This window comes from Scardinius erythrophthalmus (assembly GCF_964197995.2).
Source record: "Scardinius erythrophthalmus genome assembly, chromosome: 1".
Classification (NCBI taxonomy): domain Eukaryota; kingdom Metazoa; phylum Chordata; class Actinopteri; order Cypriniformes; family Leuciscidae; genus Scardinius; species Scardinius erythrophthalmus.
The window spans coordinates 43,240,442-43,265,965 of record NC_138221.1 but is presented as its reverse complement, the minus strand read 5'-3'; the positions used below and the strand labels follow the sequence as shown (position 1 = coordinate 43,265,965).

Genomic DNA, 25,524 nt, shown 5'->3' with positions numbered 1-25,524 from the left:
GTTAACGTAACGTTACACACAGTAGAGCAATAAAAACACAGTCTTACCGTTTCAATTTCAGGCAGGTCTCTGATGGTGGGGATGGCACCTTTTCCCAAACGGAGCTTCGAGGCCAACTTCGCCTGATATTGTCCCAAATTACTAAATGAATCCTGTGTAAAATGTTTAGCGCAGACACCAAACGTTAGGCCAGTTGAAAGGGTTGTTGGGACAGCGTCATTAAAAATGAATTTCATCCACTAATCCCTGATAGTTTCGTCCGTTTTGGGTAGAGAAAACACATTAGAATGCTGTTTATGGCAGTCAACCACAGAGCAACGCAGGTGTACACTTGGTTTCTCCATCTTTCTTTGCCGAATGAATATGAGGGGGAGAGGGGTAGGGCGTGGCTTCCTGCTGCGCTGTCCATATATGGCATATCCTCCACCGTCGTGACGTCAAGCCAGGGTAGAAATCAAAATCTCGTATTTGAGTGCGCGTGCACGTGGGATATTTTACAAACCCTGAGGTAAACAAACGCTTCACTTTTAAATATCGGCTTCCCGGCCAGTGTATAATCGTTAGGCAATCATAGCATACATTGATTCTCGTGGAAAAATGCAAAATGTGGGTCATGACACCTTTAAAATTTTAATGAACACTAACTTTATTCTCATGTTAATTATACATAATTTATTTCTGTATAAAATAATACTACCATTAAAAACACATTTGATTTTCTTTTTTAATCAATGTAGAATGTGTAACTTAAAAATAAACAAATTAGTGCTCTGTTTATTTTTAGGACAAGAAATGAAAACCAATGCAATATGATGAATGTCCAAAAGATGGCACCCAGACTGTTTTTAAATGGGGTTGGATAAATATTTTTTGCTTTTAAACAGTGTGTGTGTGTGTGTGTGTGTGTGTGTGTGTGTGTGTGAGAGAGAGAGAGAGAGAGAGAGAGAGAGAGAGAGAGAGAGAGAGAGAGAGAGAGAGAGAGAGAGAGAGAGAGAGAGAGAGAGAGAGAGAGAGAGAGAGAGAGAGAGAGAGAGAGATTTTGGTTGGGTGACAGTTGTAGGTTACAGTTTGACAAAAGCACAATGTTGTGTTTTATTGCAAGTGTACACAAATATAAGTAAACACTTTGCAGTTTGAATGATGTCCTGTATGAACAAAATGATGGAGTATGTTTTTATGTTTCCACTGTTCGATCGCGCCCGCGCCTCGATCTCTCTCTCACACACGCACGCACACAACATATTCCAGCATTGCAATCTTGACATCGCAGCCTGTTCATTATAGACACAGAGCTTCAGAGCTAAGGCGGAGCTACAGATTAGGTGTCCCTAAAGAACCTGCGTATTTAACAGTAGTCCTGCTTTACATTAATTAATTAATTTGCACGCAAGTTTTATTTATTTTTATACCGTGTATTCTCCGTGTATATTCATGCACCGAACCGTGACGCCTGTACCGTTTCGGTTCAATACGAATACATGTACCGTTCCACCCCTAATAAATACTGAAGAAGAATTGTTCATGCCACATGTTAACTAAAGTAGTTAAACTTGTAAAGTGTTACACATGGCTAGGCTACACCTTGCAGCCAATCAGAATAAAGTATTCAGACAGACCATGGTATTATACACATCTAGCAAAAACGCAATGTAACTGACTTACTGGTGTCTTGGGCCCTCCTCCGTTTCTCTTTCTCTTCTCCCTCCGTCTCGGTCACTTGCAAGATGAAGCCATTTTTTAATAAATTATTCGATCTCTTGATCGGTGGCCGCAGCTGTCAGTCTGTTGTTTCTGACAGTTCCTAAAAAAATATAACATTGAAATGCAAGGATGGACTACACAACTTTTAAAATCTTAGGACCCAATTAGGTAACACAAGCATTAGCGCATAGTTAATGCATAGTTAGCCAGCGCCAATGTAAAGAACATTTTGGCCATGGCCAAGGACACTCTTTGCTTCCAGATGCCCAAAAGGAACAAGTTTGATGCCTGCTAGGAAGATCGGACTGCGTCAAAAAATGGAAATCACATTATGAAATAAATGTTTATCTCCAAAACACATTGGCCACAATTATTGGCACCTCTAGATTTTGTTTACGAGTAAAATATCTCAGAAGTATATTCCCATTAATATTTATCTTTTTTAGCACACCAGGGTGACTAGGAACATGAAATTGTCCAGCTATGACTTCTTGTTTCACAGGAGTTTAAATATGAGGAAACACAAAGGCCAAATTCCCTGAATCATCCATCACAATGAGTAAAACCAAAGAATATAGTTCTGATGTGCAGCAAAAGATTGTTGAACATCACAAAATAGAAAGTGCCTCTAAGAAAATAGCTAAAGAATTTAAAATCTCCATTCTGACCATCAGGGCAATAATTAAGAAGTTATAATCAACTAATGATGTTACGAATCTGCCAGGAAGAGGACGTGTGTCTATATTGTCTTAATGGACGGTGAGGAGGAAAGTTTGAGTGGCCAAAGACTCTCCAAGGATCACAGATGGAGAATTTCAGAGATTACTGGAGTCTTGGGGTCAGAAAGCCTAAAAAAAAAAAAACTACATCTCCACATGTTGTTTGGGAGGGTTTCAAGAAAAATCCTCCTCGCTCCGCTAAAATTAAACTCCAGCATATTCAGTTGTCAGACACGACTGGAACTTCAAAAGGGACCAGATTCTATGGTAAGATGAAACAAAAAAAAGGGGCTTTTTGGCAGCAAACACACTAGATGTGTTTTAAACTGTAGGCTATTTTATTCCCACCAGCAGTTTTCTGTAGCAAATCACATTGACACATGTTATTAAGGTGAAAACATCCTGACTCAAAACAGACCAAAAAAACTAAACAAAACATAAAGCAGGCCAACTAACGTTAATTTTATAATTACTAGGGTATAATAAAAATGTGAAATACATAGAGGAATAGCCTAATACCTGACCCAACTTTTAAATAGTCTACCTGAACCCAAAACATCTATTATTGTTACTTTGTAATCATCTCATAAAAGCTTTTATTGTAAGAAAAAGCATGTAGTTTTTTTTTTTTTATTTGTGCATTATTCCTAGGGTTAATGAAACATTGCTGTCACAAAGTAATACAACTAGTGCAGTATTATGTCCAATGTATATAAACATGAATGTCAAATTACACTATATTATTATTATTTTTTTTTCATTGTTGTGCCAAAATAAGACACGGGTTAAATACTTTAACCGTGCAGAACTGACTAAAGGTTGGGAGAGTGATAGGGAGCAACATGAGCAAATCTCAATGTAACGTTAATGGCGCGCCGAGCAATCGATACTTTTTCATTTCGCATTCGTGACAACCATAATAGATCTAGCTTAGAGTTGAACTGCCAAAATAATGTAACTTCGAATAGAAATTATTCCATCGACTCTATACCCAGCTAACATGAGTCCAGCGGGCCAGTGGCGGACCACCGGTGGCAAAGTTGGCGGCCCACCGGCGGACGCCGCTGGCGGATCACTGGCGTTTTGCTCATCGTTATTCTAGCGGACCTCCAGCGGCTGCCGCCGCTTTCCCGACGGTGGTCCGCTATCGTGCCGCTGGTTTATAATAAGTGTTTTCTGGCGGACCACGGTCGGTCCACGGTTTATAATAATCAGTTACTCATGCTAACCAAAATGCCCTTACACTATTGATAATAATAAAAAAGCAATGTACACCAGTCTCAATAGCAGTTGCAAATTTGTTTTTATTAAATTAATTTTCAGTGAACAGATGAAATGGATACATTTGCATAACATTTATCAGATTATTTTATCCAATGTGACTATTAGTCAAGTACATTGTAGGATAATTTGTACCCTTATAAAAATTAACCATGGTTTTACCACAGCATTTGCAGTAAAACCATAGTTGCTAACAAAATGAACCATGGTTTCACAACAAAAAGGTTTAAAAACATATGGTTATAGTCATGATTACCATAATTTTACTGCAATTATTACAGCAATATTATTGCTGAATATTATATTGCTGTAATAATTGCAGTAAAATTATGGTAATCATGACTATAACCATATGCATATTACTACTTGAACCATGGTTTAAAAAAAATAAAATAATAATAACATGGTTGGTACAGTTGTACCATAGTAAAACCATATAGTGCTTTTCACAATACAAATCGTTCCATAGCAGCTTTACAAAAAATGCATGTTCAAGGTTATACAATCGCAAAATATCCTTTAATCAGCCAGAGGCGACTGCTACTCACTGGAGAGCATCTTCTGGCAACAAAGTAATGTCCATAAGATAATACAAATAATGAGATTAAAGTCCTAATTGCTATCCTTCAACATTTTTAAAGGGTAAGTTTGCAGATTTTCAACCCGCTATTCTTACAATGTTGGTAATATGTTAGAACATATTTTTCACAGAAAAGGCTTAAGATAGTCCCAGACTAAAATGCATGTTTGAACTGTCTTAACTGGAAGCAACTTGCACTCACATATCTTAAAATATTTCAGTGCCATTGTTTTGGTTCAAGATGCACACCAGTAATGTTTTTTTTTTCCTTCTTTTTTTTTCTAAAGTACTTTTAATTTTAATTTTAAAAAGCTACTTAAATATCCTAATTTCACTAAGGCCTGATCCTGGCTTAATCTAAGCCCGGTGTGTGAAACCGGGCCAATGCAATATAAGGATAATATCTGGCAGTTTTGTGTCCATCTATAGTTGCCATCATCTGAAGTCTTTGTGAGTGTTGGTGTCATTAGAAGTCTTCACAAGTGAGGCTGGATCCACACTGGAGCTGCTGTAATCTCTAGTGAACTTGCTGGGCATCCTGAGATAGAAACAGGGAAGCAACAGGAGCAAGATTAGCATATCTGCTGTACATATTATTTCAGGCAAAAGATGATCATGTGCACTTTTTACTATTTCATCACATTAACTGTAGTGCAAGATTATGAGATGTGTAAATTGAATGCTTGGCTCCAGAGATGTGTCTTTAATCTAGATTTAAATTAGGATCATGTTTCTGGGCCCCAAACATTATCAGGAAGGTTATTCTAGAGTTATTCCCTTACATTCAATTGAATTAATAGGAAATCATCTGATTTTAATGGGAAAACATGACCTAACAAGTCAGCATTGTTATATTTGAATACTATACATTCTCACAATGCAAACGTCCTAAACATTTCTGAGTATTATCAATGTTGAAAACAATTGTGCTGCTTAATATTTCTGTGAAAACCAGTGTAACAGTTTATTCCATTTTCTTTTTTCTCTCTCCAGGATTAATTGTTAAATAGACCGAACATATATAAATGGTAGTTTACACTACTAAACTCAAAAGTTTGGGTTCAATAGAATTTTTTTTTTTTTTAAGAAATTCATATTTTATTCAGCAAGGATGCATTTAATTGAGAGTAAAGATTTCTGTTTCAAATAAATGCTTTTTTTTTTTTCTATTCATCGAATAATCCTGAAAATGAAAAATATGAAGCAGCACAACTGATTTCAACACTGATAATAATCATTAATGTTTCATCAAATCATCATATTAGAATGAATTCTGAAGGATAATGTGATGCTTCTCCATAGAAAACAGTTATTTAAATGTTTTAATATTATTTCACATTATTATTGTTTTTACTGTATTTTAAATTAAATAAATGCAGTCTTGGTGAGCATAAGATACTTCTTACAAAACAAATATATATTTTTACCAACAACATTAGAGTATGTTTGAAGTTTTAGTTTAGTTCCTTTATTGTCCACAAGTGTACATTTTTCTTTGGCTTGGTTTTACTTACTAGTCATCTGGTTGATAGCGCCTTAGAGATGATGATCAGCTCAACTCTGCTACGGTTCAGGACATCAGCATGGAAGGATCTAGGAACACAACAAACCATTCGTCACAGAGCCTACAATATTATTATACAATGACAGGTTTTATTAAAAGGAAAGAAGCTACAGCAGAGGTTAAATGCAGAAAAGAGAAATAATATACAGAAAATGATTTCTTAATTAGTGTAGAGGCCAAAGTACAATTCATAGTAATGTGAATAAGAGTTAATGTTAAAAAGGTAAATAATTTAATTTAGAAGTTCATGTAATGGTTAAAATGTTAAATAATACTTAAAAGGTTAAAAGCATACTAGAATTCATGTTCTTATAGGATTTAGTACATATGGTAAAATAGTGTACTGCCTCTTTAAGAACCGGCCAAACTCCGGCTACATTACCTTGATTCTCATTATGTGATTCAGATGTTGAGAGCTGTGGAAGCGAACGGTTTTCTCACCTGCTAACTGCTAACTTCTAGCTACTTCTATTAAGAATATTTTATTTCATTAGCAACTAAAATAAGTGTATTAGTCAGCTTACATTCTTTTTTGTAAATTGGAAAAACTATCCGACTTTCGGCTACTAGCCTTATCATGCGCTGTGCTCATGGCTGGTGAGTGCTAAGTGGATTGCTAACGGTCTCAACAAGTTCGTCGTTGCTGCTGCATGACTGTTGCAAGTGGAACCTGTAAAAAAAAACATCTCTTCATGAGAGCCTTTGAGCACCGCATAGAAAGTAAGACTGAAAACAGCAAAGATCGGCTTTACTATCTAGAACAGCACACATATGGACATCCTAATGACTTAGTGCGCAGCTGTTTTCATATGGATCCAGATCAGGGCTACCCTGAAGCCAAGAGACTGCTAAAGGAACGCTTTGGTGATTAATATAAGATATCCGTGGCATATCTAGACAAGGCTTTAAACTGGCCTGCCATTAAAGCAGATGACACCAAGGCACTTGAAGCATATGCCCTCTTTTTGACAAACTGCAATAATGCAATGTCAGATCTGCAGTACTTAGAAGAGATGGAAAATGCTGCTAACATGCGCACGATCATCTCAAAGCTCCCCCACAGGCTGAGAGAGAGATTCAGGAGTGTCGCCATAGACATTCAGAAAAAGCAAGATCGGCGGACAAAGTTCAAAGACGTAGTGTCATTTGTCAACACACAGGCTGAAATGGCAGCACACCCTGTGTTTGGTGAAATCTCAGGACAAACAAAGCGTCAGACTGAAAGGTCAAGTGGAAAGAAAAATATCACAAAACTAGCCACTGAAGTAAAAGAACAAAAAGCTGAGAAAGATGCTGCTGGTGCCGGAAACAAGAAAGCTCAGGAGAAGGGAACAAACATGGACAAAGCCTTCATGAAACCTTGTATCTTCTGTCTGGAAGATCATACCATGGAACAGTGCAAGAAACTCCAAAGAAAGTTGCACAAAGAAAAGCTTGAATTCCTTAAGAGCAAAGGACTTGGTTTCAGTTGTCTTATAGGAGGACACATGAGTAATGCCTGTGAAGAAAAGAAGAGCTGTCAGATATGTTCAGCGACACACCCTACGCTCTTACACATAAAGCAGAAATTTAAAGACTTACCAAAGGAAGAGGCTTCACAGGAGAAGCAAAAAGAGGAGTCTCCAAAGAAAGAGCAAACCGTTGTCAGTGGATTCGTGGATGCAGGGGAAGCATGCTCTCAGACTGGGGTCGGGGGTACAGGTAGTGTCCTCGCCATCGTTCCTGTGAGAGTAAAGGCAAAGAAAGGCAACAAGGTGTTGACTTGTTATGCATTCATGGATCCAGGGAGTAACGCCTCCTTCTGCACTAACAAGCTGGCGAACGACCTTCACCTGCAAGGAAAAAATGTGAACATCCTACTCACTACTATGGGAGACCAAAAGACAGTCTCATGTAAAGCTGTATCAGACCTAGAAGTGAGTAGCCTAGAAAGTGATGACTTTATCGAGCTTACAGGTGTTTTGTAATGCATTGAGAAGGTGTGCCGAGGACAACAAGAACATGTTTGGTGCAGCAGTAGTGGATACAGTCTTAAATCATTTTTATCTAGATGATTGTTTGAGATCAGTTGCCACTGAACAAGAAGCAGTCAGACTACTCCAAGACTTGAAGGCCATCTGTCAAACAGGAGGTTTTAGACTGACAAAATGGACGACGAACAATCGAAATGTGTTGTTAAAAATTTGAGGACCGGGCAACAGAAGTCAGGCCATCCTTAAAAATATTTTGGTTTGCAGTAACAGCAAAAAAAAAGAAAAAAAGGGTCGGTAGGTCGGTCTATATTTTTTTATATATATAAAAAATAATATAAAAAAGTATATATTTTTTCATTTTTAAAAAAAAAATCAGGGTCGGTGGGGGGGGGGGGGAGGGACATTTTTCACCTATGTCTAAGGGCTGTTTACACCAAGCCACTTCATGCGTTTTCTCAGATCGGATTGCAATCTGATTTATCAAAACGATTCCATTTACACCTGGTTACATAGGCTAAATGTGTGTTGTTTTTTTGCGGATATAAATCCGATCTTCAATTACCGCTATATGTAGATTTAATGGAGTGCACGTCACCGAAAGCAACAGTTATGACTACATTATTTTATTTATCATCAGCTAAAATTTCTGAATCAAAGCCCGCAATAAGAGAAAGCGGAAACAGCCCTGGTAAGATCATTTCGTTTCTTTACATTTAATGATGATGATTGTGTGTTAAGCGTCAGCGACTTACTTTCACTTTGATTTGCGATAGTTTGCACGTTGATGCTCAGCTTCTCATCTGCGGCGATGCGTGTTGCAGTAGCGTCGTCGTCATATCTGACTAAAACATGACATATAGCCTATAACATGCTCTCGCATGTTTATTTTTAATAAACCATATTCAACAACATATAAAAATGAAATAATCTTTAGAGTAAAGCCGCAGCCATCATTACCAAGCGCGAACCATTGACAGTGAATGAAACGAAGCAAACTTAGCTTGCAGGCAGTAGTGTGACATGCGTTTACGGTTAACCAATGGTGTAAACATAATCATAGATGACGCGCCACGGGTTTTTATTTAAAAGAAAGAACGTAGCTTATGTTTGTATGTAGGTCTAGGCAATTTATATTCACAATACTTAATAACTAATATTATTTTATTGCAGTTGTATTAGTTGTTTGAAGAGTTAAAAAAAAAATCGGTCGGTCTAAACGCAAGTTTACAACCGGCAAGTCGGTCGGACTGAAAGGGAAAAAAAAAATAATAATTGGGTCGGTACTAAATTGACAGGGTCGGTCGGGTTACGGCAAACAAGAATATTTTTAAGGATGGCCTCAAAGATCTCGATCTTGACCAGGATTCACTCGCCATCAAGAGAGCTTTGGGAGTACAGTGGTGTATCCGGTCAGATCAGTTCAAGTTCCACGTGCACATAGAGCAGAAGCCTCTCACCAGGAGAGGAATCCTGTCTACGATGAGTTCAGTCTACGACCCACTGGGAATGTTGTCGCCAGTCATACTGCCTGCTAGAAACATCCTGCAAGAATTGTGTAGACTAAGAACAGGCTGGGATGACAATGTGCCAGAACATTTCGCACAACAATGGACAGAGTGGACTGAAGAACTTCAACAGCTCACTGACTTTAAGGTGGATCGGTGCTTTAAACCACCTGAGTTTGGGAAAACAGTGCAAGCTCGGCTGCATCACTTTTGTGACGCGTGTGAAACAGGCTATGGTACTGTTACTTACTTAGTCCAGAAGAACAGTAGCAACCAAATATGCTGCTCATTTGTCTTGGGAAAGTCAAGGGTTGCCCCTCTCAAACCACCAACTATCCCGTGGATGGAGCTGACGGCGGCTGCCTTAGCTGTGAAGGTGGATGTCATGCTGAAGAAAGAACTACAGTTGCCACTGTCAGATTCCAGGTTTTGGACGGACAGTACTGCCGTACTCAAGTACTTAGCAAATGAGAACATCAGATTTAAGACATTTGTGGTGAACAGGATTGCCATAATTTTGCAAGCATTAAAAGTGCAGCAATGGAGCTACATCAACACTCAGTTGAATCCTGCTGATTGCGCCTCCAGGGGACAAAAGGTGAGTGTCTTCATGAAGAACGAAGTTTGGATTGCAGGGCCTGTCTTCCTCATTAAACCTGAAAGGGAATGGCCAGACAAACATGATCACCTAGAAGAGCTCACAGCTGAAGATCCTGAGGTCAAGAAAGGCATACTTGTCAATGCTACAACAGCAGAAGAAAGCACTGATGCAATGCAACAACTAATTCAATACTATTCTTCATGGATACACCTCAAGAAGGCTGTGAAGGCTCACACAACTCAAGGGAACCCTGGTAAACCTGTCAAGGAAGAGAAAGGAGATGAATGGATTGTACAGTGATCAACAACGGGTGAACAGGGAGATGTTGAGCTACAAAAAGAGTCTCAAACAGACTTACCTGACCGTGGACAATCTGCGACAAGCTGAGACGGATATCATCAGCCATTGTCAGCAAAGTAGGTTTCAGGAAGAGATATCTGCTCTTCGGAGAAAGGACTCCATCAAGAAGAGTAGTCGAATCTTCAGACTGAATCCACAACTTGAAGAGGGAATCCTTCGTGTTGGAGGGAGGCTCAATCGAGCATCCATGCCAGCCAAAGCCAAGCACCCGATGATCCTGCCTAAGTATCATCGTGTGGCTGATCTGATTCTCCAGGATTCGCATGAGCGGCTGGGACACAGTGGACTTAATCATGTCTTGTCTCATGTACGTCAAAAGTACTGGATTATCGATGCTCCCTCGTCAATCAGAAGAATGCTATCACGTTGTACTATCTGTCGAAGACAACATGGTGCATCAGGCACACAAATGATGGCGGACTTACCAAGAAACAGAGTTGTACCAGACGAGCCACCCTTCACCAGAACTGGAGTGGATCTATTTGGGCCATTCAACATTAAACGTGGAAGATCATCTGTAAAAAGATATGGGGTGATATTTACTTGCCTTGCTTGTCGTGCGGTCCACATAGAAATGGCAACATCATTGGAAACAGACTCCTTTATTCAAGCTCTGCGTCGCTTCATTGCGAGAAGAGGTCAGGTGAAGGAGATGAGATCTGATAATGGGACCAACTTTGTTGGAGCTGATCATGAGCTCAGAAAGGCAATAATAGAGTGGAATACTTCACAAATCGAGAACAGCTTGCTCCAACGTGACATCAGACGGTTATTCAATCCACCATCCGGATCCCACCATGGAGGGGTGTGGGAGAGAATCATCCGGTCCACCAGGAAAATCATGGGTGCTACACTGAGAGAACAAAACTTGGATGTCTTCAGACGTTCTTCTGTGAATGTGAAGCCATTCTGAATAGTAGGGCTATTACCATGCCTTCCAATGATATTAATGATCTGGAAGCTCTTACCCCACAGCACTTACTCCTGCTCAAGACTAACCCCAACTTACCACCAGGACTCTTCCTAAGGATGATATTAATGCGCGTAAAAGATGAAGGGAAGTCCAGTATAGACTTTATGTAGCCCTGCTCCTTTACTGCTGCTTCTGTGTAGATGAGAGAATCAAAGTGTGTGTGCGTTGTGCTCACATTTCATTGATTACGGCCAAGCATGCGCCCTTAAAATAGCATATGAATAACATGCGCAACCAACACTGACTTTAAACTATTTTTTTTCGGTCAGTGGCGGAATTGTTTTCTAAACCTGCAAAATAGCATGAGGGAACGTTTGCGCCGGAACACGCCTCCTCTTTGCGCTGAACCGCCCCGGGGAGCGCAAGTTCATTCCCTAATTTACCGACGTGCGTCTGTGGAGGGAAAAGATGAAATGAGGGAATGAGGGAAATGAAACATGCGTCGGTGTACAAAGTCAATTGCGCTGGGTGCAAAATAGGGCCCATTGTGTTGTGTTCAAAACCCTATAACACTTGTGGTGTTCCCGGTCAAAAATGATAGGTCTACAAAAAATAGCTTATAAATCACTTGTTATGCTATATTATCACCCAATTTTGGATTCAATCTTTTGTCACTTGTTCTCTTGCAGTTAGGACTGGTTTTATATTTCTATTTGCATCTGATTAATGGTAGGTCTCATTTATCTGAGAGTAGGCATTTATGAATAATTTTGGAAGTATTAAGTAAAATATGAACATGTGCATTATGTTCATGTACACATATGTGCATGTGTGCTTGCAAACATCGGGCCTTGGACCTGTGCATGTGTCGATACATGCATACACACACTACCCAAATGCATACAGACGCTACCCAAACACACACACACATTAAAACACACAAACTATTTTGAGTATTACACACATTCTTTTTCACAGAGAGAAACTTGATCCTACCCTGACCTGCATCTAATATTAATTCATCCGTCTGACATTCATAGACACACAAAACAAATCAAACTTCCTTGTGAAACATTTAAGTAGAATAGTTTGATATAACAGTGCAAATGTTTTCATATTTTATTTCATATTTCCAAAATTATTCATAAATGCCTTCTCTCAGATAAATGAGGCCTACGATTAATCAGATGCAAATAGAAATATAAAACCAGTCCTAATTGCAAGAGAACAAGTTGACGAAAGATTGAATCCAAAATTGGGTGATAATATAGCATAACAAGTGATTTATAAGCTATTTTTGTAGGCCAGTCATTTTTGACCAGGAACACCACAAGTGTAGTAAAAAAGAACAAAAATTGTAAAATATTTGAGAAGCAGTTATACCCTTTGCGAACAAAAAGTCACTAAGTTTCAGTCCAATGTGATAACATTAACTAGTATTTTTGGGAAAAATAACATCTTCTCCAGATATGAAAATGGATGAAGTTATTTAAAGAGCTTCCTCACTTCACCTGTGTCTCCCACTTCTCTGGCAGCAGCTTTCTTCAGAAATGTTGAAGTCGTGGAGCTTCCCTCTGTTGTAGAGGGATTATTTTGTTGCTGCTGAAATCACAGAACAATTTTTATCAATATTTGTTAACCATTTAGCTAGTTTCAGCTAATTTTAGCACTCCATGTAACTTAACTTAAGTGACGTCACCGATTAACAGTACGTTTATTTTAAATAAATTAGCTCACTTCAAAGCAAAATCTTTACAAAACTATCAAAACCTCTCATCTACACATAAGATGTGATTAAAGGCCCAAACTTTCATAAACAAAAGCAAGCTATAAAGTTAGCCTAACCTTAACGTTAACTCTTCTGAAAACGGTTGAGATGCTAACGGACTTTTTCGAAGACACTAAACCAGGGTTTTTCCTGCATAGAGAATTATGAGGCGGCCGCCTCCGTAAAATTTCGTGCCGCCTCCGGCTCTCGACAAAATTCGGACAGTCACATGGTCAGATACAGTTTTTCCACCGTGATGGTTCTGTTGCGGTTACCGGCTTGTGTCCATTCTCAAGCCGTATAGTGCTGCGCGGATCGCGGATAATCCGCAGGTCGGGCGGGCCAAGTAATACAAACATTCCATTCCAATTAATCGAGGGTGGATGACCGATAAATTATGATGTTTTGAGTTTAATAAAGACACGGAACTCTCATCACGGTAAAACGAAATGAACGTGCGTCACTTTTACTTTCGTTTTCAACAACGTAACGTTAATTCTCTTCAGGGAAAACCCATCAAGGAAAATATCAAGGCTTGACAATAACGCTTGTCTGGGACACGTGTTTTTTTTTTTTCTTTTTTTTGAAGGGAAAAGTGAGAGAGAATTGTACTACTTGTCCAACCGAACAAATACCCTGATTAAAACAATTTTTTATTTAAAAATAAAAAATATCTAGGGAATCACCGAAAATGTGAGGATGATTCTGTTTAATTTAATTTAATGTAAGTGGCGATTGATAGCCTATAGTTGATAATAATAGGCCTACCTAATGTACTGACGGTACAATGTTGCAACAATGTTGTTAAGAATGTTGTTAAGAAACAATAGCCTAGGCTACACACGACAAGAGTGCTGTTTTCCTGAATGCCATCAAGACTGAAACCGAGACTGATTTCATAACAGTTCTTTAAACAGTTAAAATTAAGTCACTTACATTTTAGACGCAATGACTGCGTTTTTGTTCTGTTTCTGCAGCGAAAATAGTTCCAAACAAAGATCACGCACCATCGCGCATCTCACAGCAACGAACACTTGAAGCATTACTGAATGATTCAGCGTTTCGAACGAATCGGTTGAGTCAAAAATTCAATGATCCATTCATAAACTGCATCACTCTGAATAAATCAGCCGTTTGAACGAATCGTTTGAATGAATGACTCAATGACTCGCTCATTAAGACGGTCGCCTGCTGCCTCCTACTGGCGGTTTAGTTTCATAAAGTATCATTCTTTTCAATATTCCTTATTTGTATATTCAAAAATATTTAAATTAATCTCATTTAATACAGTTATAATATTTAATGTAAATTATTTAATTTGATTGGTAACAGCCTGTGTCTTATTATTTTAATTGAATATATTGATCAAATTTAAGAATTTGAAATGAAAAATGGAGCATGCATGTAATAAAATTAGGGGGGAAATGCCCTTTATATAAGGTACAAAAAAATGTAAAAACAGGAAATGTAATTTTGCCAAAGGAAGAACTTTTATTTTAAATAAAAGTTCATTTTAAATCAGCCTACTTCAGTGTGATATGTTACCATCATGCTTAACACTGAGAATTTGAATAATTGTAATGTGGTGATCAGATGCAGATATCTAAATCAAAGAATATGGGCGGTTTGCGGGTGGATTATTTATTTTTAACAGTGGATTCGGGTGACTCAAAGTGCACCAGATTAATGAATTTATCTTTAAAATGTACAAATTTTTCTTCCGGGGGGGCATGCCCCCGGACCCCCCTAGAGGTACCGAGCTACACCCACAAAAATAAATGTGGGAAACACATTAGGCTATATGATGCCCAACAAAAAATACCTTATTATTAAAATACATTATTAGGATTTTACCACCTCCGCCTCATTTTGAGCCAGGAAAAACCCTGTAAACCATTTCTATAAAGTAAATATTCAACAGAAGCGTGTCAATTATAAATAAGAGCAGTGTCAAGAACAGTTGTGTGTATTATTTGTGTGATTTTAGAGGCTAAACTCACCTGAAAGCAGTGAAAACAACAGCGAGAGACGGAGTTTTGCTGACAGTTGAGGTAGTGCGGTGCCGCGCCGTTTCCATGGCAACTCATCTCCGCTCCAGTGTTTGAAGGCGACTCGAGTGTTCACGCGCACGCACATTATAACGCGTCACAGTCACACAGCATTTACAAACATAAACATCTAGAATTAGAACCTTACTTGAATAAAAATCTCATTATTAAATCATGAATTTAAAACTCATTTTGAAGTTCTATGACCCATTCATAGGTGCAAATTACCACTCATGCACGTGATAGTGGGACAATTGTGGCTTTTTTTTTATAATTTCAGATTTTTTTAATTGTTTTTACGAACACTCAAGCCCCATATTTCATTTGAACGCGTGCTAAAAATGCTCATAGGCAGTATTTTTTTTATACCACCAACACTTGCTTTTGATATTAGGTCAGTTTCTATGAAGGTAAAATTATGCCATAAAGTATTGCATGCGCAGGGTAAGATTTGTGAAAGTGTACATAAGTTTGCAAGCGTAAATTAAATTTGCATGCGCAAGAGAAGATTTGTAAAGGTGTAAATCGCCTTTCAAGTGTAAGAAAAAAATATTTGCAGCATTTCACTGTTACTCGTAAGTGTAATTCATGTATTGTGAAGCTGCAGCTTCATGCTAACGCAAAATAAATATGATCTGTATTCCTCTGACTTCCATTTTTCCGCGCTTACACTTTTGGCACGGTTTTTACGCTCAAATACGGCCAAAAGTATTGCAGGCCCGTGAACAGCAATTTGCGACCGAAAACAACAGAGTTAGGAACTGCAAAACAGATTCACTGCATAAAATCAAACTTTGTGTAAAAAATAAACTGTTGCAAATGTCTAAATGTGTGCATAGGGCAACAAAGTTCCCGAAATAACCCGATTTGTACAGTTACGTCTTTCTTTTACCTGCGCTTCCAGTTTTGGCCCGGTTCTCTCACTCACTGAGTTTTGCAAGCGCGAAGAGGAGGGCGGGACCACCTTCATCATTTAGCCAATCAGATGAGCTTCTCGCTGACTCTAGGTTTACTCTTATCTGATTGGTTCAATAAACACGCCAGTCACCAGAACACATCTTTATCTTCATTTGGCTCAGAAACCTTCTGGTTGCCGAAATGGTACTTTTAATGCACACATACATGTTAAATAAATAGATAAACAAATAAATAAACAAATAAGTCATGATTGCTTAATAAGCTGTGCACCATTAGGATGACTATATGAGTCCATAATGAATTTCGAGCTGGTGTGTTAAGAATTTTTTTTTTTTATCTGAACTACTGCATGCATAATTTCACCTGTCTACTGATTGGGAGGATTCCACTATTATTATGTTACAATTATATTTTTTTCGTGTATTTAAGAGCATCTCTAAATTATGCACCATTTATCACCTGCAATGCCATCGTGTAACCACTAGATGGCTGTATAGCCCTATATATGAACATATCAAGATGCTGTATATTCCCTGGTTGCTGGGTTTTTATTCAGACATAATTAGTTACTTTTTGTCAAAGTTGAGTTTATGTTGATTTAGTATCAGTTTTTCATTACAGTCAAATCTGGACACAGAGAAAGCATTTTGTTATTTATACTAGCTACATATAATAGCTTGATCAGTCACACGAAAGTAATCACTAAGTCAGAATCAATATTGACAGTGCTACCAAGACAATATTTCAAAATATGTAATTGAGTGTTAAATGCCACGAACAGAGACATGATGTGAAAAACACTGCATCAGAATTGTATTATTACATAAAGAATGGGTATTAAATGTTTTGATTGTAAAGTTTAACATCTGCTCAGTGGTGTAACAGATTAGCCTATATAATATATCACATTTCAATCCAGTAACGTTAACACCAGCTTGAAATTCAGTATGAATGTTAGTCAGCTTTAATCAGCCTAATGATGCACAGGTTATTAAGCAATCATGACTTATTTATTTATTTATTTATTTATTTATTTATTTATTTATTTATTTATTTATTTATCTATTTATTTAACATGTATGTGTGCATTAAAAGTACCATTTCGGCAACCAGAAGGTTTCTGAGCCAAATGAAGATAAAGATGTGTTCTGGTGACTGGCGTGTTTATTGAACCAATCAGATAAGAGTAAACCTAGAGTCAGCGAGAAGCTCATCTGATTGGCTAAATGATGAAGGTGGTCCCGCCCTCCTCTTCGCGCTTGCAAAACTCAGTGAGTGAGAGAATCGTGCCAAAACTGGAAGCGCAGGTAAAAGAAAGACGTAACTGTACAAATCGGGTTATTTCGGTAACTTTGTTGCCCTATGCACACATTTAGACATTTGCAACAGTTAATTTTTTTACACAAAGTTTGATTTTATGCAGTGAATCTGTTTTGCAGTTCCTAACTCTGTTGTTTTCGGTCGCAAATTGCTGTTCACGGGCCTGCAATACTTTTGGCCGTATTTGAGCGTAAAAACCGTGCCAAAAGTGTAAGCGCGGAAAAATGGAAGTCAGAGGAATACAGATCATATTTATTTTGCGTTAGCATGAAGCTGCAGCTTCACAATACATGAATTACACTTACGAGTAACAGTGAAATGCTGCAAATATTTTTTTCTTACACTTGAAAGGCGATTTACACCTTTACAAATCTTCTCTTGCGCATGCAAATTTAATTTACGCTTGCAAACTTATGTACACTTTCACAAATCTTACCGTGCGCATGCAATACTTTATGGCATAATTTTACCTTCATAAGTTTCACCATTTTTTTATTTTGTGCTTTCAGATTCTTTTTAACTGTAAAAAATAAATTAAAACAAATATACATTTATAAATTAAAGATGTCATGTAAGTGCTCAGAAAAACGTGGACCGTCTATCGGCTTGCCACTGGTGTGCCGACGGTGGCCCAGCCGTGGAAAACCGCTGGTGGCGTGCCACCCAAAAAACGCTGGCAGACCGACGGGATTTTCAGATTGGTCGGGTTGCCGATGGTGTACCGCCGGAGGTCCGACCGTGTCAAGCCGCTGACTTTGTGCCGCCCAAAAAACGCTGGTGGACCGCCAGGTCATTGTTAGCTGGGTATAACACAACAGACTCCAACTTGATATAACGAAGCAATCGCTAACAAAAAGAAACATTTATCGCTTATGTCTTACCTTGACTTTTTGCAGTACCGGTATCCGTCCTCCGTCCTCCTGACAATCCTCTGACGTTTTGGTTTTGAGCGCCTTTTTCGCGCTTTCCGGCAACGTTTAAATTTAAAGGGCCATGAACTGGAAAATCGTCAGTTAGATTTTTTTTTTCTTCACAGACAACTACAAATGCAGTAAATATTATATTTAAACATAATAGATCTTATCTCTAATCAGCAAAAAAGTGGGAACATTTTGTCATGAATGCAGGGCTTTGAAAAAGTATTCAAGAAAACATATCAAAATAATATTTTCTCATAGCAGGTTCTGCTGATTTGTCATCTTCATTTAATTGTATTTCATCAATTATAGTGTCAATTAGTATTATAATTTTTTAATCTTTAATAAAGATTGTTTATAGCCTAAAGATGACAGTTGTATAAATGTCAATTATATTTAGCCAGAAATGTAAGAAAAATGTAAGGTTTATTGAGAATAAAATATTGTTTATATATATATATATATATATATATATATATATATATATATATATATATATATATATATAATATTTTACATATTTAAATATTTTAAGGGAGTTTAAAATATTACCCTTTGTGGGGTCACTTTGACAAACAGTGAATCGCAACCTTTTTGACTTCAATGTCCCCTTATATTCTCCACAACAAATCCTGTACATTTGTTATAAAAATAGCCAAATAATGAGAAATATCTTGATTTTTGGTGGATTTAGTTTTGTCATAATTTTAAGTCATCTTGAGGCCCCAGTGGAAGTTTGTCCAGGTCTGCTCTAGAAGTTAGATGACACTGCTAGCAAGATAAGCAAGGTTACACCGAGTAGGCTACAACATGTTCCTGGCTCAACATCTTTGTTGATCCTGGAACAGTATTCGACCAATTAGATTTGAAGTTTGCAGTTGTGTCAAGTTTAGGCTTACAACCATGCTTTTAGATCAATGTTATTATCATTTCCCTCTGATTGTAGGTTTAGGGTTAGGGTTAGGGTTAGAACTATTTTTATGGACAGGAATGTTGTTCCAAGATCAACAAAATATATTGATACAGGAGCATGTACTTGGCAAAATCACTGTGCCCCAAGCTTTGCACAAACAGCAACTAAAGTATCTTCTTGCACATCCCAAAACCATAAAAAGTCTTCATAAGTTTGAACCTAGACACTTGAACTTTTCTAGACACTGTACCTACAAAACATATGTTAGCAATAGCATATACGTCATAGATGTAAGTACATGTAGCCTCACATCCAGCCTAAGTGTCTACTCCATCCATACCAAAAAATATTGTTAAATGTTGTTAAAAAAATGTTTAAAAAATATTCAGGCCATTACAGTTTCAATCTTTGTCCCTTTTAAGCTAAATTAGCCATTTTCAGAAGTATGGCATCCAATCCAGAAATGGACTTACGCAGGGGCGTAGAATTTAGTAGGGACGCTAGGGACGTGTCCCTACCAATATCCAGTGACACTGATATATCCTTAGCAATAATTTCGATCAAAACTTAAAATATATTTATATTGATGTCCCCGTCCCTACCAATTTCAAATGTGAGCCAAGTTAGACTTACATCATTTAAGCAATGCTGACTGTGCCGTATATATTTCCCAAACGTGGCCCAAATTGTAATTAATTATTTGGGCAATATTTGCCATGTCAAATGGGGGCCACTTTTGCCTCACATGAGATAGTGCTCACTGAGCCATATCTTTGCCAAAACTGGCCCAGATGTGTTTTAAGATAAATGGGCCACATTTGCTGAAACATATGTGGGCCACTTTTGGCTCACACCCAGATGAGCCAGTGCTCACTGAGCCATATCTTTGCCAAATCTGGCCCAGATATGTTTTAAGAAAACTGGGCCACATTTGCAGCATTATATGTGGGCCACTTTTGGCTCACACCCAGATGAGCCAGTGCTCACTAAGCCATATCATTGCCAAAACTGGCCCAGATATGGTTTAAGATAACTGGGCCACATTTGAAGCATCATATGTGGGCCACTTTTGGCTCACATCCAGATGAGACAGTGCCACTGTGCCATATCTTTGCCAAAACTGGCCCAGATATGTTTTAAGAAAACTGGGCCACATTTGCTGAAACATATGTGGGCCATTTTTGGTTTACATCCAGATTAGTCATTGTTGATTGTGCCACGTTTTTGCCATAGGTGGCTCACATTTGGTTTGTGATATTTGGGCCATATTCATTATTTATCATATGGGCCACTTTAGGCTCACATTCAGATTACACATTGCCATAAGTGCCGCATCTTTGCCTAAAAAGGCCCACATGTGATTTAAAATATTTGGGCCATATTTGCCATTTTACATGTGGGCCACTTTAGGCTCAGACACATTTGGTCCGGGCCATAAGTAGGCCTGAAGTGCCGCATCATTGCCTGAAGTGGCCCACATCCGTCTGCTGATGACATGGTAAGCAAGTTTGTGAATATTTTGAATAAAAAAGGAAAAGCGAAATAAAAGCGACACATCTGTCATACAGTATTATTGTGGCTGCGGTGTATCGCGTGACGCGTCGCCATGGAAACATTAAAAGGAACATTCGCCTTGAAAAAACTTAAGCTGTGTCTAAAATCATTTATAAGACCAGACGCCTGGTTATTTATTTATATATATATATATATACCGTTATATCTATATTTGAATAAACACATGTGTTGTGTAGTGTTTTGTTCTCTTTTATTTTCACATATAAATGTAAAAAGTAAATAAATATGACAAGCAAGTATTTTTATTATCTTTTTTTTTTAAATCAAATAACGCAATAAACGTGAAAAATACATACAGTTGTTACATACAATTCATACAGCCAAAAAAGGAAATATTAAAGGTAATGTTTATGACGAAATTGTCCGAGCTCTCTGGCGCGTGATAATTATGTCAGTGTCTGAATTCGCTCACTCATTTTCGTTCACTCTTTGCTGATGTAGTGCACTCAACTGCCATTCACTATGTAGGGATTAGTGAATGAGTGAACGAGTGAGCGGTTTCAGACACAGCTTTACTTTCTCGTGGCCACGAGTTAGTATCTTGAGGCCACGAGTTACTATCTTGAGGCCACGAGTTACTATCTTGAGGCCACGAGATATACTATCTTGAGGCCACGAGTTAGTATCTTGAGGCCACGAGATACTATCTTGAGGCCACAAGATAGTTATAATAATTTTTTTTTTTGCCAAAGTGGGACTAGGGGGGCTCCGTAATATTGCAATTACCATAGATTTGTGGATTAAGTAAATTAATTGTCATGAGGCCCAAACACAAAGCTTACATCCACCACAACCTGAAATATAATATTGCATTGGTTAGATACATTTCAGAAAAATAACTACTTGTGTTATTACATTAAGTGGAACATTATCCCATAAACTATGCAGAAAGTTTTAATGAGTGATGTAATGTTTATGACGAAATTGTCCGAGCTCTCTGGCGCGTGATAATTATGTCAGTGTCTGAATTCGCTCACTCATTTTCGTTCACTCTTTGCTGATGTAGTGCACTCAACTGCCATTCACTATGTAGGGATTAGTGAATGAGTGAACGAGTGAGCGGTTTCAGACACAGCTTTACTTTCTCGTGGCCACGAGTTAGTATCTTGAGGCCACGAGTTACTATCTTGAGGCCACGAGTTACTATCTTGAGGCCACGAGATATACTATCTTGAGGCCACGAGTTAGTATCTTGAGGCCACGAGATACTATCTTGAGGCCACAAGATAGTTATAATAATTTTTTTTTTTGCCAAAGTGGGACTAGGGGGGCTCCGTAATATTGCAATTACCATAGATTTGTGGATTAAGTAAATTAATTGTCATGAGGCCCAAACACAAAGCTTACATCCACCACAACCTGAAATATAATATTGCATTGGTTAGATACATTTCAGAAAAATAACTACTTGTGTTATTACATTAAGTGGAACATTATCCCATAAACTATGCAGAAAGTTTTAATGAGTGATTAGAATTTTGTACATATTTTTTAAAAAGTTATGAGGTGGTGGAAATGACTGGGTGTTGTGGAAATGACAATGAATGGACATCCATGTAGAAAAACAGAAAACATTTATTTGAAACCCATTTAACAAATCATTATCATTAGTCTGTTTGGTTCCATAACCAGATGAACAGTTACAGTCTTACTGTAAACAACTTTAACCACAAATAGTGAGACCTTTATCCTGTTGACTTCCGCAGCATCTTAAAAATAGATGAAAAGGCATTTAAACAAATATATATTTGAATAAATACATTAGCGTTGTACATTTCAATAAATAAAATATTCATATGTAGCCACTCAATCTATGAATTCCTCCTTGTAAGCATAAATTGTCATTTCCACCTCACCTTTGTCATTTCCACCCAAGAAGGTAATGTAGTGGAAATTATTGTAATGTGGTGGAAATGACGGTGGTGGAAATGATAATCCTACAGTATTTTGTAAAATACATCTATTTGTGTTAAAAAAATCAATTTATTTACAAACTCATGTATTGTTACGCCATGTTTGGAAATGACATACAATAAAAATATTTTCATTTTAAGCAACATTTACCTTGAGTTTTCTTCTCCAAGTTGCTGAAGAAATTTAAAATCTCCTCCATGTCAGACATGTACTGTGATGTCATTGTTCATCTCCATAGAAACTACCCAAACAATCTTTCAAAAAAACTTTTTAAAGGGACATTACAGCGTTGTGGTGGAAATGATGGCAATTCTTTTTCATTATTGAAGGTCAGAAGTCTGGGTGTGGGACAAGCACAAAACAGCAATATTTGCATGTATAATGATGTTTAAAAAGGTGAAAAAATCATCGTAGACTATACCGGTAAAAAGTTCCTAAAGTACTTTCATTGAAAATTTAACTATGAAAGTGTTAATTTTTCAAAATTAAATGTTTTTTTTTATAAAATATGATCAAAGGACATGAAAGTGCCCATAGTCTAAGAATTGCAAAAGAATAGGCAAAACAAATTGTAACAGTCATACAATTTAAGGGCCATTATTGTAACCCCTCTATGTTTTGCACTTTGGACCAACGTTGTCAGGGTACATTTTTATATGAGACTGGGTTGTCCTCTCATCAAAGCTTCCGCCGTTTGTTCGGCTCTCCGTTACAAGGTTTGTAAACTCGCCAAATAAATATAAATACAGAGTCTACTCACTAATATATTCAAACACACACATATATATATAAACTAAATTTATTATACATTACTACGTTTTTACAGTGTTTACCACTCGTTTATTGCACAATATCTGGTATGAAGGTTTTAGCCGCGATGCTAACTAATGTTACGTTGATCTAACGTTAATGAACAAATGGAAATTATTGACTTACTGTCTTAGATTGATTTAGTCATTCAATTCAACATATTATGTACAACTGTGTCTTCAAATTGCTGATATAGCCTAACTAATTTAGCTGATTCCTGCTGTCTTCATTGGCGTTTGTTATGAATAACAAAAACAGGTTAATATAGTTTGGTCTGTTTTTGTTTAGCCTAACTTTACTTACTACATGTGCCCTCATTCTCTCAAAAAACATTTTAAAGCCATTTACTGGTCAATAAATATTATGTTGTGAATAATCAGCTTTGTTATTTTGTTTCCCCAGAAAAACATTTCTAAAATAATCTTAACATTTCAGTGGCAACACTGAATTACAGTAAGTAACCTGCACCACATGCAAGTACATTATTACTATGAACTTTCTCTGTGTGAAATTGTATTGTTTGACTGTGTACTTGTGTTTTTTAATCAGTTATTCTCTGAAAATCTTCCCTCATGCTCTCAAATCTCATTCATGTTACTCAGAAAAATAATATCACAGGTTTGGTTCACCAATAATGCTATGCATTTTTTCTTATATCTTTATCATTTGCATTTGAATGTATTGAATATATTTGAATATAGGCTACATTTTAACTCTGAATTATAACTTCAAGTTTAGTCTTTTTTGACAAAAAAAGAAAAAGAAGGAAAAAGCTATTATATGGCTTCAGAAGACTTACAACACAACCCATAACACATGAGTTGTGAACTCATTGATTATTTTTAGGATCTTTTCTGGGACATTTTTTGGAGCTTAACCATTTTTACATAAATTGTTGCATTGAATTGAGCTAGACACGTGAACATAAGAATGGTTTCATGAATGAATTACACAATTTTTTTCTGCTTGTGTTTCATGCAGTGAAATTGAATGGCTGGGGTTGCATTATGCCTGAGATCTGCTTTTGGGTTCACAGACAGAAAGTCAAACAGGTTTGGAACGTCACTAGGCTGAGGAAATTATTTAAATTTTAAAACTATCACTTTAATAACCTTACTAACAGTACATTTTGTACTTTGCAGGGATCTCGGTAAGCTGAAATACAAGTTTGAACAAGAATAAAAATCCTCCTGTAGACCTGAAAATCACTGTAGTGCCTGGACCATCCACCAGAAAAGAGGAAAAACAAACGGAAAACAAATCTGCTGTACATTTTCACTTTTCTAACTCTTTAAGTACCTCACACCAACTTGGTCCCATAGTGACATTTTTGACCACAAACAAAATTTCTGATCGTGTGGATTCTTATAAATGACTGGAATTCACCAGTGAACATTCACAGAACAACAGATAATTTTACTGCACCTTAATACTGTTTCCTGGTCGAAGCCTCTACTTCTGCTTCCTCTATCTTGTTTCATGAGAATACTCAACAACCATTTATGAACACTGTTGATTCAAGTCACACATTTAAGCTTTTCAAAAGCCATAGTGTACATTACAGTCTCCAGTCTCACGGCATCCCAGACTTCAAGATTTTATGATTCAAAATAGCTGAATAACTAATCATCTGAGATTTCGGTATAGAGATAAAGGTTAGGATAATAATTTTCAGGAATTTTACAGCACAATGAGTGCATATTAGCACTGTTTGGTGTTTGTTTTTGGCATCTGATAGAGCTTTTGGACTTGGAAACAGTGATGTCAGACTTACCATCGGACTGAAACACAAATGTTTTAAAGTTAAGTAAAGATGGACATTTTTAATTAGTCAAAATGTATATTTTTTTACATTGATTTATTTCATGGAACATATGTGTTTCCATGCATTTTGTTGACATGTCTTTTCTTGTTCTATTGTATATACATGGTTGATTATTCATTTTGCTTATGTATTATTCAATTTTTTTGTGTATTCATTGATATTAATCTATAGTTAGCTTTTTTCCCATGTGCATGGAAGTGTATGTATAAAAATGAATATCAAATATGTAATAAACAATTCTTATTTTGTATTTGGTTCAATTTGTTTATTATAATAGAAGTCAAAGGTAACGTCTCGGTTACGTATGTAACCCTCGTTC

At 37.2% G+C, this 25,524-nt stretch overlaps 2 protein-coding genes, 1 long non-coding RNA gene and 1 gene segment (V, D, J or C); all 4 read right to left on the bottom strand.

The window, feature by feature from the left end:
* The window catches only part of LOC308697650 (immunoglobulin gamma-1 heavy chain-like), a 460,983-nt gene that overhangs the window by 39,498 nt on the left and 395,961 nt on the right, over positions 1–25,524 (bottom strand). The gene's annotated exons all lie outside the window — the stretch shown is intronic.
* LOC308697667 (immunoglobulin heavy constant mu-like) overlaps positions 1–25,524 on the bottom strand; it is a 439,123-nt gene that overhangs the window by 117,627 nt on the left and 295,972 nt on the right.
* The window catches only part of ighd (immunoglobulin heavy constant delta), a 509,609-nt gene that overhangs the window by 194,900 nt on the left and 289,185 nt on the right, over positions 1–25,524 (bottom strand). The window lies entirely within an intron of this gene.
* On the bottom strand, positions 4,672–10,806 carry LOC308692258. The gene is made up of 3 exons (XR_014030319.1): positions 10,710–10,806; positions 5,796–5,874; positions 4,672–4,819 (listed from the first exon to the last, which is right to left on the bottom strand). It is a non-coding gene; the product is annotated as an uncharacterized lncRNA (long non-coding RNA).